The sequence below is a fragment of the Microtus pennsylvanicus genome, chromosome 1, assembly GCF_037038515.1.
Source record: "Microtus pennsylvanicus isolate mMicPen1 chromosome 1, mMicPen1.hap1, whole genome shotgun sequence".
Taxonomy (NCBI): Eukaryota; Metazoa; Chordata; class Mammalia; order Rodentia; family Cricetidae; genus Microtus; species Microtus pennsylvanicus.
In genome coordinates, this window is record NC_134579.1 from 51,767,994 (window position 1) to 51,778,147 (window position 10,154).

The following is a 10,154-nucleotide window of genomic DNA, read 5'->3' on the forward strand; positions in this document are numbered from 1 at the left end:
GTCTGCTGATTTCCAACCCGGCCGACGAGCTTCAAGTACGCACATGTAGTTTCTCTACATCCTCTTTTTCCTCATCTCTCTTCATGTTTTTATCTAAATACATTAATAATATTTCTCATCTCAGACCAAGAAACTGAAACTCAGCGATGTTAGAAAATGTGCCTCAGACTCTACAGGTATTAGTGAGGTCCGCATATGGAGGTCTGGGAGTTTTAGCAGAAAGAACAGAGGGAGATAGATGGCAGGGAACTGAGCTCAGAAGGGAGCAGGGATGAGAAAAGAAAACAGAAAGGGGTGTGGTGATTACCTTTTGTCAAATTGACATAAGTTAGAGTCGCCTGGGAAAAGGGAGCATCCAGTTGAGGAATTGTCCCTGTGGAAGGCCTGTGGATATGTCCGTGGGCATTTTCTTCATTATTAATTCATGTGGGAGGGCCCAGACCACTTTGGGAGGCGCCAGCCCTAGGAAGACTGACCTGTACTGCGTATTAAAAGTGCCTATGCAAGCTAGCCAGCGGCTTTCCTCCAGGCTTGCTGCATCCCTTCCAGCCTCTAAGCTCCTGCCTTGGAATCCCTCAGTGACGGACTGGAACCTGGAAGACAAAATAACCAGGTTGGTTTTGGTCAGTGCTTATCACCACAAGGGAAAAGAAAGTGGGCCAAACAGGAAGCAAGACTACAAGGAATAGTCCAAGTATAGGAAGCCAATTAGCCTCACAGCCAAGATTCCTAGGTTACAGCTTTGCTACTTCCAGGCTGGCGACCCGGTACCAATCATCTAACCGCGGATTCTCAGTTTGAGAACCTAAAGGTCGTGGTCTCCAGTCAACTGCTCCACGCTTTTCAATCCCCGAAGCTGGAGATGTATAAATGGGAGCTATTGCTTGGAGTTTAGGGTAGCTTTGCCGAGTGTCCGGTGTGTGGGTAAAGATACAACGTCAGATCATTGTATTTAGTTGCCGGAGCGGGACCCGGCCAGTCCCTAAATGAGTCCCTAAGTGGGATAAAAGGCTGAACAGTGAGAGCCTGTGAGGCTTGTGGAACTGAACCCCGAAAGAGAGGTATCCAGTGTTCTGGACACAGGAAGCCATCTTTGCTCTGAAATTCCGGAGAGCGGAAATCCCTTCTACATCCTTCATGGAAGAGTAACCTCCGCTCTTCTCCCCTGCGTGGGATGATGTCATCGACTTCAGTGCTGGGCCCTAACTACACACTGGTGACAGTCTGGGAAGGAGTGAAAAATGGTGCACAGTGCTGGGCTGAGCCGGAGGGACCAGGAAGTTTGGCTCTGGGCATTCACCCCAGAGAGTTAACAGTTAAGTCATTCAGAGCCAGGTGAGGGAACGACGGGAAATAGCTGTTGTGAAATAACGTCCAGAAAGAGGGAAGCAGCAAGGAATGTGGTGTTTGTGTGCCACAAGCGAAGAAGGTCTTCCGAGCAGTTTCTGTGAGGGGTGGGGAAAGCGCAGGAGCGACTCAGCTGCCGATCTGGAAGTTTCTTGATGACTGAGTGGCTGGAAATGAGGTTGGATTGAGTTTAATTTTGTATAGCTGAGCAGGAAAACAATGTTGCATTTATAAACACCAGACTTTCAAATGGGTGCCTAAAGAGAGTTAATTTTCTTTCCCTGGTTGTGTTATGCCCAAATCCACGGAAGTCTCCACAAAAACCAACAAGGAGACAGAGTCCCGTATGTAAAAAAGAGCCTTTATTTTATGCAAGTTTGCAAATTCGGTCTCTCCGCATGTCCAATAAACAGAGAGCCCCAAGCTCAGTTAGAGTTGGATTTTTTTAGTACTAAAGGTGGGGGTGAGGGGTTTCTGAGGTTCAGGGCCCTTGATTGGCTGACTTTTGTCTAGGGGTGTGCTGGTGAGTGTGTGCTGGCAGGTGATCCTATCTACATCTGTTGGTCCTTAGGCATTTCCTTTGGATGGTCTGTTCTTGGGCAGTGCTCGGGGTAATCTTAGTTTATGGTCCTTCCTGCAACCAAAACTTATCTATGGTGAGTGCTTATGGTGAGTGCTACTCTGGCAGGTGATCAGGGCTGGAAGTAAAAACTTCCTTTGGGTGATCTGTTCACATTTAGCTTATCATGGCTAGCTCCTACAGTGGTACTATACAGAAATAACTGAGCAAAACAGAAAGAGAAAAAAAAAGTAGATAGGCCCATATCCCAGACCAATCCAGGGAGGAGGAAACAGCCAGCCTTTCTTCCTAGGTTCCCCAGGACTGAAGAGTGGGCTAAATGGCATCCCAGAAGCTATAACTTCAAACAAATCTTAGGACCTTGTGAAAAGGGTCTTTGGAAGTGGAATTAAGTTAAGGATCTTGAGAAGAGATTATCTTGGATCATCCAGGTAAGGCCAGAAATCACCAGAAGTAGCCTTACCAGAGACACACTGGAATTTAGACACGTAGAAAAGATGACGTGCACGGGAAGGGAGAACCCACAGCCATGCCTGGAGCCACCACGAAGGCAGAAGATCGTCCTCCAGAGTGACAGCTGAGACCTACATTTCAAGCTCCTATCCCCCAGAATCAGAAGAGCAGGTATTTCTGTTTGGAAAGTTACCAAGCAGAGGCCTGTTCCTTACTGCAGACACTGTCAACTGATGATAAACAGGTGGTAGTGACAGCATTGCTTGGTAGCAGAAATCACAAGAAGTCTCCTGGTTTCTTTCTTACGTCCAGGACTGGGTGCATTCCCAAGAACCAAAAAGGCAGTGCTGTTGATTGTATCTACTCTGCAGAGGAGGGTAGAGTTTCAGAACCCAATGAGACCCTACAGGGCTTGTTCTTGACAAAAGAACCCATTGAAAATAAGAAACCAATACTGATGGTTTCAAAGAGGGGACAGTCACAATCTTTAGTTTCATTCTCACTGATGAGCCCACCAAGTTCCAGTGGATACTTTCAAACTGTTCCGTGGTCACACAGATGGCCTTGGTTAAAGTTAGTGGGTCACAAAAAGACATGGATATGGATGTGCGAAAGGGACATGCCAGGACAAGTGGGGACTGGCAGGAGTAAGAGGAGAAGAAAGATATGGGGTGACAATAACTAGAATGTGCTATCTATGTTATATATATTAATAATAGATACTATATACGATGGAGGGAAGGAGGAAACAGGAGTCAATAGAAGAGCAAGTGAATGTACGTTCCTGGGATCTAAACATTAAACTTTAGCTGGCCACCCGGGATCATGGTGAAAACTCAAGAGCCCTGGGAGTTAAAAACTGAAGCTCAAAAGAGTAAGATATGATAGCAGTCAATCAGGCTTGGATTTGGACGCCAGCCCCACCAATCAGTTTCTCTGTCGCTTGTCCAACCTAATCTTTAAAACGCAAATATTAATTTTCCCTGGCCGGCTGGGAAGCTTTAAAGCTTTAAAGCATGTCACAGAGCACATGTGTCTTCCTGGAGGAGCTGCGGAAATAGCTTCTGCTGCTGTTGCCCAAGGACACTGGGATCACAAGATGTGCCTGTGTGATACGGGATCCATGATCCTTGCAGAGCAAAGCCTGCGTCATCTATGAAAAGCAACCACTCTGCCTGTTGCAATGGATTGGGTTACTGCAGGAAATTGGCCTGTCGTGTGCAGCAGCTACCTTTCTCTGCTCTCTGGAATCATTTGTTCTGAGAATTCAGAAAAAATCTCAGAACGTTTTTCTATTTCCCCAAACTGAAACGTTCTTCCAATTATACAATAACTAATTACTCGTGTCCTCCTATTCCTAGCCCCTGGCAGCCTCCGTCTTACTTCCCATCTCTCTGAATCTGTACAGTCTAAGAACCTAGACAGTAGAACTGTGATGTACTTTTTCTTTGGGGTCAAGAATAGTTCCATCTGCGATAATGTTTATCCGAGTTGCAGTATGTGTCAGAAATCATTTAAAGCTGAGTGTGTGAAATGGATATACCACGTTTTACTGACCCATTCATCTCTTCATGCACTTTTGGGTTGCACTGCTGTGAACAATGCTGCTGGAACACTAGTGTAAGAATATCCATTTAGATTTGCTCTGCTTTCAATTCTTATGGGGTGGAGGTGTTCTACTCAGAAATTGCTGAGTCCCAGGGTGACTCTAGGTTTTATTTGGGGGAACTACCTCTCTGTTTTCTACAGCAACAGGATTCTTTGATTTTCCAACCTACGGTGTACAAGCGCTCGGATTTCTCCACGTCCTACCTGCACTTGTTGCTGTCTGCTGTTTCAATAAGAGCTATCCTAGTGGGTGGGAATTGATATCGTGTCATGATTTTGATTTATATTTTCCTAATAATCAAGGATGTTGAACATCCTGTCAAGTATTTACAGGTTATTTCTGTATCTTCTTTGGAGAATGTAACTTGGCTTTGAACATGAATGAAAAGGAGAATAAAGACACTCATGTAACCGAGGAAGAAGAAATCCATCTTCTCCCCCAATTTGAGTTTCAGGAAAGGAAACTGTCTCTCCTAAAGAAGGTATGCAATCCCATGTCCTACACATACTGAGTACAAATGAACGCGGAATGGTGGCGGTCTTCCCCGTCAACTAAACTGCATGCAGACACAGACTCCAATACAAACTCAAACACGTCACCAGATAAAATGCATATGGCGCTCGATTTCTACTAACGCTTGCATAAAGCCCTACGAGGATAGCCTTTTCCTTACCCTTCAAGTTGTGCGTGGCTTCAGGTGATGGGTGCGTTTTCAGATTCCAAGGCAGGGAGGCGAGAGCAAATGAATGAACAGAATAGAGAATTGCCTACCGCTTCTCCCTCCCACATCATACTGATGTGCTCACAGGGAAACTCGGAAGTGTGTAGGAAAGAAGACTCGGCGGGCAGGAGGGAGGCCAATCACCAGCTCATGTTTACAAAAGGCATTTGTCTGAAATGGGAGCTCTGGAAAGAGCCTATATTGAAAGCCAGACACTAAAAAGATCTCAGTTTTCATAATTCCTTTCCCCCCTTCCCTTCTCACATTTTGAGTCTCAAGTGTGTGCAAATTATTCAAGCATCTGGGATCCGACTCATCACCACTCTCTACAGCTTTCATTGCGCTTTGTGCCAGTCACAAAAGAATAGCAATGAAGTTAATTAATGGCCACGTTATCTAGAATCTATATTGAATATCGTTGCTAGCTTGGTGTTTTTAGCAAAACAAAAAAAAAGGAAAAGACAAAAATTGTGCTAATGGTAAGTATAAACAGAGTGACTGCCGCATCACAGATGCCCAACACGTTTGAGTGAAGGGATGGAAAAATCTGCGTGCCCACATTGTTCCTCTGAGTCACATAACTGCTCCAGAGTTGATGTTCTTACAGCCCTTCCACTTGTCAGCCTTTGGGTCATGTATCTAAGAGTCACCTTCAGCTACTCCCTGCTCCCTTTCCATCCACCATTCGGGATTGTCATCGTACCTTCCAATGGAGTCCACAGCATTTCTACTCAGTTTTATTTCACAGCTTAGCTTGGACCTTGTCACCTGTCTCCTGACTCTCCTCTTTCCTAGACTCTTCCTATTCTCTCAAATAGCCACTAAAATTCCAACAAAGTGTCTTTTCTTCCTTATCACACTGAATAACACTAGGAATATTATTTCTAGAAGCCTGGATAACAAAGGCAACAAACATATCCATGAAGAATGTAAGCACGGGACTGGTCATTATATTACCATTTTCAAAAAAAAATCCCTGACAATACAGAAATGACAAATGCATTGACTGTCTAGGAAATGGAACGTGATGAAACCATGGTAGAGCTACAGGACCTGACATGGCAACGAGTCTGTAATTGGGTGTTATCTTTTAAAAGTTGCAGACAGAGCACAATGCCACGGCATGAAATAAATTGGAGAAATGTACAGGAAAGAATCGCTACAGAAGGCTCTGCTGCTATACCCTGGAAGGTCCACGTCCCAGATCCACGTTACTGACATCATGGCTTATACATTAGGATAACGTCAGAGAACTTGAAATTGAGGAGCATCCTTCCCACTCAGATAGAACGGCACATTATGCCTGCTTCTATGAATAAAATGTGAGTTTTTATGTTGACCATCTGCTTTCCCTCTGGGAGTCTAACATTTTGATATGTACCAGTCAGAGCAAGACAACCCACGATATCAACCCTCCCATTCGAATACTGAATAACGAGTCTCTAAAGTGCTTCCCTAGTAAATGACATTCCCCATACCATCTTAGAGAATTACGGTGGGGAAGTTCCACCAGAACTTGGTACTTAGCCTCTTCCAGACTGTGCCTCATGAGCCTTTTGCCTTGGTTGATCTTGTTCTATTTTTTCATTGTAATAAATCTTTTTTTATTTTTTATTTTTTTATTTTTTATTTTTTTATTTTTTTTTTTGGTTTTTCGAGACAGGGTTTCTCTGCGGCTTTGGAGCCTGTCCTGGAACTAGCTCTGTAGACCAGGCTGGTCTCGAACTCACAGAGATCCGCCTGCCTCTGCCTCCCGAGTGCTGGGATTAAAGGCGTGCGCCACCACCGCCCGGCTCATTGTAATAAATCTTAACTAGGGAATAAAACTATATACTGAATTCCTTCTGGTAAATTGTGGACCCCTGGGGGTGCACACACAAGCTACATTTATACATGTACCGGAAAAGTCTAGAACCACTGAAGACGTTTAATTCTTAGAAGCAAGTTAAAATTACCACTTCTTCCTTTCTTATAGTATTATGGGAATATGACTGAGTTTTAATTGCGTGTCTCTTCGGTGACTTGTCACAGAAAATGATTGCTTACATGAATGACACCATATCACAAATAGTCCCTGAAGGGATATTCTGCTTATTTTCCTAAACATCTTCAGCCACAGATTAGCATTAGGCCTAGCACAGCATAGGTGACGGAAGTGGTGGCACTCATTGAATTTGAAAGCTAACAGATATGCATAGAAGCGACTCAGACATAACCCCCAAAGACGTTGTTTCCGTGTAGTCTCCCCTTCCGGGTTTCAGTGCCTTTCATCTCCCAGTTTATTTTCATCTTTTTCAATTTCCAGCCCCCATTTGGAAGAGAGAGAGAGGAGAAAGCAAAAACAAAGAGTAAAAGAAGAGGTGAGAGGCAGATGCCGATAGATAAATGGCTACAGTTTAATTTCGTCTCTTGGCTCAGCCAGGGGCAAGCAGCTGGCCCTTTCATTTGACATGGTTTATCCTGAAGAGTATAGTATGCCTTCCTTCTCAAAGTCATCTCCGCTGGCAGCCTGGCTGCTGTATCGCAGAACATTCTGAGTGTGTGCTGGTGAGGGCATGAACAAAGGTGGAGACTCTTAACGTTCTCTTCCTTTCGAATATGCAGCTCAGAGAAAGAGGGCAAGGATTTGGTCAACAGTAGAATGCACATCTGTAGAGATAAGCATGGGTTAGTGTTTGTTCCTCACCTCGGACTTTGATAATATAGAGCCGTGAGTTCTTAAAAGTCAGCCAGCTCATAAAACTGGACACATTTAAATTCCAGCAGCAAGTTCTGAGGGTTGAGAGACTATGGAGCTGGAAGGAATCCGGGTAATTAAGGAAATACGCAGGGACACTCAACCAATGGGTCAAGAGCGCCAGAGGAGGTTGAGAGCCTATGAGTAGTAAACCCTGCCTTAACCTCTGGTCTATCATTCAAGCGGGCACCAAGCCAGCATTCTTAAATGTCTTCTTGCTTAATCCCAGATAAGCATATACTATATAAACAGATAGAAACGGAGATGGCACCAAAATGCATGCTTCACGTATGCATACAAATTTTGTTTCTTCCCATCGCAGCCAATCTGTGAAATGTTCCCACTAGAAAAACAAGTACATTCAACTGGTCAGGCTGGCCCTGCTCAGGCTCTAAGAATAATTTAGAGACATCTAGAGCTGTAATTTAAATAGCAGCGTCGCTCCTTTCTGGGCTACTGCTATGCGGGCTTCCAGCCACTGTCTTAAATAGGCTTTAATCCCGGGGAAAGAGCAGAGCCTGCTCATTTTGAGTGCTGCGGCCTAGCAAAAAAAGGTGAATCTATCCACTCCCGTTACAGAATGTCAGTGTCTGCTTGACATTTTCATTACTAATAGTCGTTTTTCAAAGCAAATTCACACTTTAGTTGCTGCTTAGTGGTCATAAATGGTTGTCAAACCTTGCCCGGGTTCATCTAGATATTCCTTTGAGATATTCTTATTAGCAAGTGAGCATGTTCCTTCCACTCACTATAATCTATAACCCGCCTGAGCCAAATACAAAAGGGGAACTGCCCGTGACGATTTCTTCTGGGGTCGTTGCCAGTGATCTTTCACATGGCTTCAGTTGATAAATGAGAAAGCAAGGACTTAAAGTTATAAATCTGAATTTGGAACTCAATGCAAAACAGTTGAGCGATTATTCAAGCTAATAGTTTATGAAACACTGCTGACAGAGGATTCCAGATGCCCTGTGGCTGAAGAAGAGTTAACTGGAGAAAGCAGGAGAGGCATTCAAAGGGTTACCCCAGCTTTGGCCAGATTTGATTTCATTCTGGGTGACTTGGAAAGCCCGTGGTAGGAAGGTACTGAGCAGTGGGGTGGTGTGATCTGATTCAGCTTTGATCAAAAGCAACAAAAGTAAGACAAAAGAGAAATGTTGATGTTGGCAGAAAAGAAGAAGGTGTTTTGGACCATGGGGGAAGAGTTGAGATGGTGAGATATGGTCTTATACCCAACGGACTCTGAAGGCTGAACCCTCAGGATTAGGTGCCTTGTGGGAGGTGAGGGGAGAAGGCAGGCGAGATGGCAAGGGTCACACCAAGGCTGAGACAGTAAGAAAACTGCAAATACACAGCTGGCATACTCAGTCTCCTTTAGCTAAACACTTCCAGCATGCTTTTCTTCCATTGATGCTGCTGTAGGCTTGGGGACTCTGAAGGCTGACAGCCTTTTTAGCCAAGGTCAATTCGAAGGTTGTATCCAGAGCATACTTCCACTGAAGTCACCTGCCACTTGGGCCCAATAAACGGAGTCATTTCCAAAGCAAAGGAAGGGTCAGAAGATGGGTCACATTAGTCACCAGTGAACTTCAGGGTGAACATTTGCAAGGTCTGGTTTGTCCTTAGCTCAGGTCTCCACTGACCTCTGACTCCCAGAAAGACAGACATGAAGAACATCGGGAAGAGAGATTCTATTCAAATCACTCTGAGAACATTGTGGGAGAGAAGGAGACAAGAGCTCAAAAGCTCCACAGTATGGACGAGAGCTGTAAAATGCTGCCTTCTGGCCTTGATAGAGCCAGTGAAATCTACAATCACAGAAGCTCAGGTTCCCTGCACTGGACCTCACAAGACTGGTCCTGCCAGAGATCATTTACAGACAGGAAGAAGCTCATCCATGGCCCTGTCCTCCAGCCCTACCCCTGCTGAACTACTGATACAGAAAGATTCTGGAGAGGGGAATCATTGTCATGAGCTATGTACCCATTGGTAGAGCCCACTGAACTCCTATGGATAGTTACATGCCCAGAATTACACAACTCATGTTTGTTAAACTCAGTGGGTCTGAGAAATCACCACAATGACATCCAAAGGGGCTGTACCAGCTTGCACTCCCACCAGCAATGGAGGAGTGTTTCCGTTACCCCACAACCTCTCCAGCATAAGTTGTCATCAGTGTTTTTGACCTTGGCCATTCTTACAGGTGTAAGATGAAATCTCAGAGTTGTTTTGATTTGCATTTCTCTGATGACTAAGGATTTTGACCATTTCCTTAAGTGTCCTTCAGCCATTTTAGATTCCTCTGTTGAGAGTTCTCTGTTTAGATCTGTACCCCAGTTTTTATTGGATTATTTGTTCTTTTGATGACCAATTTCTTGAATTCTTTGTATATTTTGGAGATAAGACCTCTGTCTGATGTGAGGTTAGTGAAGATATTTTCCCATTCTGTAGGCTGTCGTTTTGTCTTGTTGACAGTGTCCTTTGCTTTATAGAAGCTTTTCCGTTTCAGGAGGTCTCATTTATTAATTGTTTCTCTCAGTGTCTGTGCTTCTGGGGTTATATTTAGGAAGTGGTCTCCTGTGCCAATGTGTTCAAATATACTTCCCACTTTCTTTTCTCTGAGGTTCAGTGTGGCTGGCTTTATGTTGATCCATTTGGACTTGAGTTTTGTGCATGGTGATAGATACGGGTCTATTTTCATTTTTCT

The 10,154-nt window shown here is 44.4% G+C and overlaps 1 long non-coding RNA gene across 1 annotated transcript; it reads left to right on the forward strand.

Moving 5' to 3' along the window:
- Window positions 1–1,381: 1,381 nt before the first annotated feature.
- On the forward strand, window positions 1,382–6,046 carry LOC142839242 (uncharacterized). Its single transcript, XR_012908714.1, has 3 exons — window positions 1,382–1,525; window positions 4,313–4,470; window positions 5,808–6,046. It is a non-coding gene; the product is annotated as an uncharacterized LOC142839242 (long non-coding RNA).
- The last annotated feature ends 4,108 nt before the right edge of the window (window positions 6,047–10,154 follow it).